This window comes from Acinonyx jubatus, chromosome X (genome assembly GCF_027475565.1).
Source record: "Acinonyx jubatus isolate Ajub_Pintada_27869175 chromosome X, VMU_Ajub_asm_v1.0, whole genome shotgun sequence".
In the NCBI taxonomy this organism is placed as follows: domain Eukaryota; kingdom Metazoa; phylum Chordata; class Mammalia; order Carnivora; family Felidae; genus Acinonyx; species Acinonyx jubatus.
In genome coordinates, this window is record NC_069389.1 from 120,914,746 (window position 1) to 120,925,137 (window position 10,392).

Here is a 10,392-nt window from a genome sequence, read left to right on the forward strand (position 1 = left end):
CTCTTCTCCATTTATCAACTTATTCAATTATTTTTTATATCACCATGGACTCATGAATATTTAATTTATACTTTGGAATATATTTTAGTATTATTTTATTTCTTTTGTTGTTTAAATTATTTCAGACTTGGCCATTGAGAAATCTTTCAGTTGGCTCCTGTGTAATTTTGACACTTCATCACAGTGGGATTTTGTTTTGTTTCATTTTTAGCACTTCTTTTTTTTAAAGGGCAGAATTAATATTTTATTGTCACTTAAAATCAGATGGCAGTTGCATATATAGTCTTAATACTTGATCATTCCATTTTGTAAATAAAAAATTACAAGTTTCCAATAGCCAATGGCTGGTTATGTTTTCAGAAAACATAATTAGATTAATTAACTAATGGTAGCTTCAAGTTTTTCTTTATTATCTCCAGAAAACTCACCCACCTTTTATCCCTTTTTAAAAAACTGGAAGGTTGGCATGCATTTAACTTCACGCTCTGAGGCAACATCCTGATGGTCATCCACATCTACTTCAAGGAATGAGATGTTGGAATACTTCTCAGAGAGACAATGAAAGAAAACTTGATCCTTTTGCAAGGCAGGTCCACATAACATGGCTAATAAGTCAATTACTACAAGTTTAGGTAGTCCTACACTGTTCAAGGCTTCCTGAAAAGCATACTTGCTCTTAATCTGTTTCACCATTTTGGTGGCTGGGTCTGACAAGAATGGTAAGGACTGATGAAAGTGGATCCAAAAAACAGCAGACAGAGCTTGCATAGCACACAGGTCACCTTCCCTTTATAGCAACTAGCATTTTCAAAAAATTATTATTTTTATTTAAATCTAGCTGATACACAGACTGATGGTTGCCAGAGGAAAGGGAGCTTAAGGGATAGGCAAAATGGGTGAAGATAAATGGGAGGTACCAGCCACTAGTTATGAAATGAATAAGTGACAGGAATAAAAGGCACAGCATAGGGAATATAGTCAATGACATTGTAATAGTGTTGTATGATGACAGATGGTAGCTACACTTGTGGTGAGCACGGTGTAACATAGACTTGCTGAATCACTGTATTGTACGCTTGAAGCTAATGTATTTGGCACTTCTTTACTTTCTGGTGCTAAGATACTTGGTTTATCTTGTATATTTCCTTACCTCAGTCCTAGAAGCAGCTGTTTCTCCAAGGAGTCCTTGGTTCTTTTTATTGGAGAAAGGTATTAGTAACCAAGATCTAGGTGCTACGTGTGCTTGCTGTAGCACACTTTTATTAGTTTCAATTTTACATCTGTTTGATTATTTAATGAATATCTTTCTCATCCACAAGATGTTCCAGTAAGGTAGGGACCATGTATGCTTTTGCTTCTGTTATGTTCCCAGTGCCAAGCACAGGCTCTGTTACATAATATGGATTTAATAAATACTTTCCAGATGAAAGAAGGTTTATGTTTCAGGGAAATGTCATCCTCTTGGTCATCCAGGACAGAAATATCAGAGTAATCTAACTCTCCATCATGTTTTTCGACTTTCACATCCAATTATTAAGACATGATATTTTCTAGAATGCATTTCCTAATTTCCACATATAACTGCATTGATTCAAACACATATTTTTCTGTTTTTTAAAGTTCATTCATTTATTTATTTTTTGAGAGAGGGTGGGAGAGAGAGAGAGAGAAAGGGAGGGCACACGTGCAAGTGGGGTTGGGGCAGAGAAAGAGGGAGAGAGAGAATCTCAGGCAGGCTCTGTACTGTCAGCACAGAGCCTGATGCAGGGTTCAAGCTCACAAACCTTGAGATCATGACCTGAGATGAAGTCGTAACCAACTGAGCTACCTGGTGCCCCTCAAGCACATATTTCTTATCTATGGACAACCACAATAACATCCCAAATGGTATCCGTGCTTCCAGTTCAATCTACACTTCATATTGGTAGAAACTGACAAGCTGGTTCTAGAATTTATATAGGAATGCAAAGGACCTAGAAAGCCTGAAGCAATATTGAAAAATATAGGCAGAGTTGGAGGACTAACCTTTACCTGACTTCAAGCCTTTCTCTAAAGCTATATTAATCAAGATAGTGTGTTACTGGCATAAATATTGGCCAATACATCAGCATGACAGAATAAAGATCTCAGAATAGATCCACATTTATACATTTTATTTTTGACAAAGGTGCCAAAACAACCTAATGAAAAAGGAAAAATATTTTCAACAAGTGGCATTAAAATAACAGTCCATTCATATGAATAAATGAACTTTGGACCTAGCCTCGCAACATATACAAAAAATAATTTGGTGCAGATCAGGGACCTACACATATAGTGAAATGCCATAAACCTTTTAATGGAAATTGTAGAAGAATATTTTGCCTCTTAGAGTTAGTCAGTTTCTTAGCCAGGATACAGAAAACAGATAGAAAATTGATAAATTACAATCCATATTTTTAAAAAAAATTCTGCTTATCAAATGACACTGCTTACTAAATATGTACTGGGAGAAATTATTTTTAAAAACTTGTATTTGATAAGGGACTAGCATTCAGAATATGTAAAGAACTTCTACAGCTCAATAATAAAAAGAGAAACAACCAAAAATGTGCAAAAATTTTTTTGAACACTTTACAAAAAATATACAAATGGCCAATAAGCACATGAAAAACTGCTTGCAGTATTAGTCATCTTGGAAATGAAAATGAATCACAATGAGATACCACTACACACTCAGCAGAATAGTTAAAAATGAAAAGATTGATAATCCTAGCTATGGATGAGGATATGGAGAAAGTGGAACTGTCACCACCATACTTGGTAAGAATGTAAAATGATATAATCACTTTGGGAAAAGGTCTGGTAGTTTCTATAAAACTCAGCATCCACTTACTCTATAACCTAACCATTCAACTCCTAGGCATTTACTCAAGAGCCATGAGAATACATGTCTATAAAAAGAATCATATAAGAATGCTCACAGCAGCTTTATAAATAATAGCCTAAAACTGGAAACAGGCACTGTTGCAGAGGGCTCTTCGGAAGATGGCGGCGTAGGAGGACGCTGGGCTCACCGCGCGTCCTGCTGATCACTTAGATTCCACCTACACCTGCCTAAATAACCCAGAAAACCGCCAGAGGATTAGCATAACGGAGTCTCCGGAGCCAAGCGCAGACGAGAGGCCCACGGAAGAGGGTAGGAAGGGCGGCGAGGCAGTGCGCACTCCACGGACTGGCGGGAGGGAGCCTGGGCGGAGGGGCGGCTCGTCGGCCAAGCAGAGCCCCCCAGTCTGGCTTGCAAAAGCGGAGGGGCCTGATGGACTGTGTTCCCACAGCAAGCGCGACTTAGCGTCTGGGAGGTCATAAGTTAACAGCTCTGCTCCGAAAGCGGGAAGGCTGGAGGACAAAGGGAGGGAGAGCTGCTGAGCCCCCGGACGACAGAGATGTTTAGTGGGGAACAAAGGTGCTCGCCAGTGCCATCTCCCCCCCCCCCCCATCCCCCAGCCAAAATCCCAAAGAGAACCAGTTCCTGCCAGGGAACTTGCTGGTCCGCGCAAACACCCAACTCTGTGCTTCTGCGGAGCCAAACCTCCGGCAGAGGATCTGACTCCCTTCCGCTGCCACAGGGCCCCTCCTGAAGTGGATCACCTAAGGAGAAGCGAGCTAAGCCTACCCCTCCTGCCCCCGTGCACCTTGCGTACCCACCCCAGCTAATACGCCAGATCCCCAGCATCACAAGCCTGGCAGTGTGCAAGTAGCCCAGATGGGCCACGCCACCCCACAGTGAATCCCGCCCCTAGGAGAGGGGAAGAGAAGGCACACACCAGTCTGACTGTGGCCCCAGCGGTGGGCTGGGGGCAGCCATTAGGTCAGACTGCGGCCCCGCCCACCAACTCCAGTTATATACCACAGCACAGGGGAAGTGCCCTGCAGGTCCTCACCATGCCAGGGACTATCCAAAATGACCAAGGGGAAGAATTCCCCTCAGAAGAATCTCCAGGAAATAACAACAGCTAATGAGCTGATCAAAAGGATTTAAATAATGTAACAGAAAGTGAATTTAGAATAATAGTCATAAAATTAATCGCTGGGCTTGAAAACAGTATAGAGGACAGCAGAGAATCTCTTGCTACAGAGATCAAGGGACTAAGGAACAGTCACGAGGAGCTGAAAAACGCTTTAAAAGAAATGCAAAACAAAATGGAAACCACGACGGCTCGGATTGAAGAGGCAGAGGAGAGAATAGGTGAACTAGAAGATAAAGTTATGGAAAAAGAGGAAGCTGAGAGAAATAGAGATAAAAAAATCCAGGAGTATGAGGGGAAAATTAGAGAACTAAGTGATACACTAAAAAGAAATAATATACGCATAATTGGTATCCCAGAGGAGGAAGAGAGAGGGAAAGGTGCTGAAGGGGTACTTGAAGAAATCATAGCTGAGAACTTCCCTGAACTGGGGAAGGAAAAAGGCATTGAAATCCAAGAGGCACAGAGAACTCCCTTCAGACGTAACATGAATCGATCTTCTGCACGACATATCATAGTGAAACTGGCAAAATACAAGGATAAAGAGAAAATTCTGAAAGCAGCAAGGGGTAAACGTTCCCTCACATATAAAGGGAGACCTATAAGACTCGTGACTGATCTCTCTTTTGAAACTTGGCAGGCCAGAAAGAATTGGCACGAGATTTTCAGTGTGCTAGACAGAAAAAATATGCAGCCGAGAATCCTTTATCCAGCAAGTCTGTTATTTAGAATAGAAGGAGAGATAAAGGTCTTTCCAAACAAACAAAAACTGAAGGAATTTGTCACCACTAAACCAGCCCTACAAGAGATCCTAAGGGGGACCCTGTGAGACAAAGTACCAGAGACATCACTACAAGCATAAAACATACAGACATCACAATGACTCTAAACCCGTATCTTTCTATAATAACACTGAATGTAAATGGATTAAATGCGCCAACCGAAAGACATAGGGTATCAGAATGGATAAAAAAACAAGACCCATCTATTTGCTGTCTACAAGAGACTCATTTTAGACCTGAGGACACCTTCAGATTGAGAGTGAGGGGATGAAGAACCATTTATCATGCTACTGGAAGCCAAAAGAAAGCTAGAGTAGCCATACTTATATAAGACAAACTAGACTTTAAATTAAAGGCTGTAACAAGAGATGAAGAAGGGCATTATATAATAATTACAGGGTCTATCCATCAGGAAGACCTAACAATTATAAATGTCTATGCGCCGAATACCGGAGCCCCCAAATATATAAAACAATTACTCATAAACATAAGCAACCTTATTGAGAAGAATGTGGTAATTGCAGGGGACTTTAACACCCCACTTACAGAAATGGATAGATCATCTAGACACACGGTCAATAAAGAAACAAGGGCCCTGAATGATACATTGGATCAGATGGACTTGACAGATATATTTAGAACTCTACATCCCAAAGCAACAGAATATACTTTCTTCTCGAGTGCACATGGAACATTCTCCAAGATAGATCATATACTGGGTCACAAAACAGCCCTTCATAAGTTTACAAGAATTGAAATTATACCATGCATACTTTCAGACCACAATGCTATGAAGCTTGAAATCAACCACAGAAAAAAGTCTGGAAAACCTCCAAAAGCATGGAGGTTAAAGAACACCCTACTAACGAATGAGTGGGTCAACCAGGCAATTAGAGAAGAAATTTAAAAATATATGGAAACAAACGAAAATGAAAATACAACAATCCAAACGCTTTGGGACGCAGCAAAGGCAGTCCTGAGAGGAAAATACATTGCAATCCAGGCCTATCTCAAGAAACAAGAAAAATCCCAAATACAAAATCGAACAGCACACCTAAAGAAATAGAAGCAGAACAGCAAAGGCAGCCTAAACCCAGCAGAAGAAGAGAAATAATAAAGATCAGAGCAGAAATAAACAATATAGAATCTAAAAAAACTGTAGAGCAGATCCACGAAACCAAGAGTTGGTTTTTTGAAAAAATAAACAAAATTGACAAACCTCTAGCCAGGCTTCTCAAAAAGAAAAGGGAGATGACCCAAATAGATAAAATCATGAATGAAAATGGAATTATTACAACCAATCCCTCAGAGATACAAACAATTATCAGGGAATACTATGAAAAATTATATGCCAACAAATTGGACAACCTGGAAGAAATGGACAAATTCCTGAACACCCACACTCTTCCAAAACTCAATCAGGAGGAAATAGAAAGCTTGAACAGACCCATAACCAGCGAAGAAATTGAATCGGTTATCAAAAATCTCCCAACAAATAAGAGTCCAGGACCAGATGGCTTCCCAGGGGAGTTCTACCAGACGTGTAAAGCAGAGATAATACCTATCCTTCTCAAGCTATTCCAAGAAATAGAAAGGGAAGGAAAACTTCCAGACTCATTCTATGAAGCCAGTATTACTTTGATTCCTAAACCAGACAGAGACCCAGTAAAAAAAGAGAACTAAAGGCCAATATCCCTGATGAATATGGATGCAAAAATTCTCAATAAGATACTAGCAAATCGAATTCAACAGCATATAAAAAGAATTATTCACCATGATCAAGTGGGATTCATTCCTGGGATGCAGGGCTGGTTCAACATTTGCAAATCAATCAACGTGACACATCACATTAATAAAAGAAAAGATAAGAACCATATGATCCTGTCAATCGATGCAGAAAGGCCTTTGACAAAATCCAGCACCATTTCTTAATAAAAACCCTTGAGAAAGTCGGGATAGAAGGAACATACTTAAAGATCATAAAAGCCATTTATGAAAAGCCCACAGCTAACATCATCCTCAACGGGGAAAAACTGAGAGCTTCTTCCCTGAGATCAGGAACACGACAGGGATGCCCACTCTCACCGCTGTTGTTTAACATAGTGCTGGAAGTTCTAGCGTCAGCAATCAGACAACAAAAGGAAATGAAAGGCATCAAAATTGGCAAAGATGAAGTCAAGCTTTCGCTTTTTGCAGATGACATGATATTATACATGGAAAATCCGATAGACTCCACCAAAAGTCTGCTAGAATTGATACATGAATTCAGCAAAGTTGCAGGATACAAAATCAATGTACAGAAATCAGTTGCATTCTTATACACTAACAATGAAGCAACAGAAAGACAAATAAAGAAACTGATCCCATTCACAATTGCACCAAGAAGCATAAAATACCTAGGAATAAATCTAACCAAAGATGTAAAGGATCTGTATGCTGAAAACTATAGAAAGCTTATGAAGGTAATTGAAGATTTAAAGAAATGGAAAGACATTCCCTGCTCATGGATTGGAAGAATAAATATTGCCAAAATGTCAATACTACCCAAAGCTATCTACACATTCAATGCAATCCCAATCAAAATTGCACCAGCATTCTTCTCGAAACTAGAACAAGCCATCCTAAAATTCATATGGAACCACAAAAGGCCCCGAATAGCCAAAGTCATTTTGAAGAAGAAGACCAAAGCAGGAGGCATCACAATCCCAGACTTTAGCCTCCACTACAAAGCTGTCATCATCAAGACAGCATGGTATTGGCACAAAAACAGACACATAGACCAATGGAATAGAATAGAAACCCCAGAACTAGACCCACAAACGTATGGCCAACTCATCTTTGACAAAGCAGGAAAGAACATCCAATGGAAAAAAGACAGTCTCTTCAACAAATGGTGCTGGGAGAACTGGACAGCAACATGCAGAAGGTTGAAACTAGACCACTTTCTCACACCATTCACAAAAATAAACTCAAAATGGATAAAGGACCTGAATGTGAGGCAGGAAACCATCAAAACCTTAGAGGAGAAAGCAGGAAAAGACCTCTCTGACCTCAGCCGTAGCAATCTCTTACTCGACACATCCCCAAAGGCAAGGGAATTAAAAGCAAAAGTGAATTACTGGGACCTTATGAAGACAAAAAAGCTTCTGCACAGCAAAGGAAACAACCAACAAAACTAAAAGGCAACCAATGGAATGGGAAAAGATATTTGCAAATGACATATCGGACAAAGGGCTAGTATCCAAAATCTATAAAGAGCTCACCAAACTCCACACCCGAAAAACAAATAACCCAGTGAAGAAATGGGCAGAAAACATGAATAGACACTTCTCTAAAGAAGACATCCGGATGGCCAACAGGCACATGAAAAGATGTTCAGCGTCGCTCCTTATCAGGGAAATACAAATCAAAACCACACTCAGATATCACCTCATGCCAGTCAGAGTGGCCAAAATGAACAAATCAGGAGACTATAGATGCTGGCGAGGATGTGGAGAAACGGGAACCCTCTTGCACTGTTGGTGGGAATGCAAATTGGTGCAGCTGCTCTGGAAAGCAGTGTGGAGGTTCCTCAGAAAATTAAAAATAGACCTACCCTATGACCCAGCAATAGCACTGCTAGGAATTTACCCAAGGGATACAGGAGTACTGATGCATAGGGGCACTTGTACCCCAATGTTCATAGCAGCACTCTCAACAATAGCCAAATTATGGAAAGAGCCTAAATGTCCATCAACTGATGAATGGATAAAGAAATTGTGGTTTATATACACAATGGAGTACTACGTGGCAATGAGAAAGAATGAAATATGGCCCTTTGCAGCAACGTGGGTGGAACTGGAGAGTGTGATGCTAAGTGAAATAAGCCATACAGAGAAAGACAGATACCATATAGTTTCACTCTTATGTGGATCCTGAGAAACTTAACAGGAACCCATGGGGGAGGGGAAGGAAAAAAAAAAGAGGGTAGAGTGGGAGAGAGCCAAAGCATAAGAGACTGTTAAAAACTGAGAACAAACTGAGGGTTGATGGGGGGTGGGAAGGAGGAGAGGGTGGGTGATGGGTATTGAGGAGGGCACCTTTTGGGATGAGCAATGGGTGTTGTATGGAAACCAATTTGACAATAAATTTCATATATTAAAAAAAAACTGGAAACAACCCATATATCCATCAACAGGACAATGATAAACTGGATAGACTTATATGCACAAGCTGGATATACAAATGGGATAAACAAACTATGGCATATTCATCCAATAGAGCACTGCTTAGCAATAAAAAAGAATTACCAATGCATGTCACAGCATGGATGAATCCCAAAAGTATCATGCTGAGTGAAATAGTCTAGACACGAAATATTATATTGTTCAGATTCAAATTTCTGCTTTCTTCAGATGACATTGTAAAAGAAACTAGTATCAGATTGTGGCTTGCCCTTCCTTCCTTCCTTCCTTCCTTCCTTCCTTCCTTCCTTCCCTTTTTCTTTTTCTTTTTCTCTTTTTCTTTCTCTTTCTTTTTCTCTTTTTCTTCTTCTTTCTTTCTTTCTTTCTTTCTTTCTTTCTTTCTTTCTTTCTTTCTTTTCTTCTGTCTTTCTTTTCTTTCTTTTGTTTTTCTGTCTTCTACATGACAAGATCTAAGTTAATTCCAACCCTCCAAATACCTATACATTTATCTCAACATATTTCTATACTGATTTGAGATGCTTCATTTATTATATGCTAAATATTCATATATTTGAGTTTGCTTTTATATCTATTTTGTACACTTATCTTTTATTTCACATCTCGCAATTATTGTGACTTCAAAATATATTTTAATATCTTTTAGAGCCAGCGTCCCCTTATTTGTTTGTAAAATATATTTTTAGTTATATCAATTGTTTTGATCCCAGATCAACTTTAGAATCATCCTGTCTAGTTTCCCCAAAATCCAACTGGGATTATGTCAAATCTGTAGATTGATTTGTGGAGAATTGACATTTCTTTGATAATGAGGATAATGAGGTTTCACATCTAGGAATAAGCTGTTTTTCTTCATTTGTTTAAATATTCTTAAATGACAATAGAATGTTATAGTTTTTGTCGTATAGGTAAATTTGAAATGGCTAATGAGGCAGAGATATAGCAAGGCAGGATAGGGCCACCATTCCTCACTGCTCTCCTCACTGAGCAGAGAACTAGTCTGGGAATTACAAAACACAAGGATCCTTCTCTCTCTCCTGATGATGTGGTACCAACCCCTCCATTCTGGTCTAGCCCCATTGGCTGGTGAGTTGTTCACTAGTCATTTGTACATTCTTTCTTCATCCTTATTCCAGAAATTCATTTGGGGAAAAGGGTAATGTTCTATATCTGCACTGTCTAGTATGGTAGCCACTATGGGAAAGTGCTGATCTGGAACATTAATTTCTAGGTAAGTATGGGATTTGGAAGGTGGTATGAAGATTCTGATTAATCATATGAGCACCTAGGCCAGCAAAAATACAGCACTGGGATGTCCTTCATTGTCTTTACTCCCAACCGCTATATGTAATAATTCCATTTATGGACAGGTTCCTGTTTACCTGTCTTGCCAGCTATAACCTCTGGCTATTTGAGTGCTCC

The 10,392-nt window shown here is 39.5% G+C and overlaps 1 pseudogene; it reads right to left on the reverse strand.

Moving 5' to 3' along the window:
* Positions 1–369: 369 nt before the first annotated feature.
* Positions 370–693, reverse strand: LOC106988197 (thioredoxin-like; annotated as a pseudogene).
* Positions 694–10,392: the final 9,699 nt, after the last annotated feature.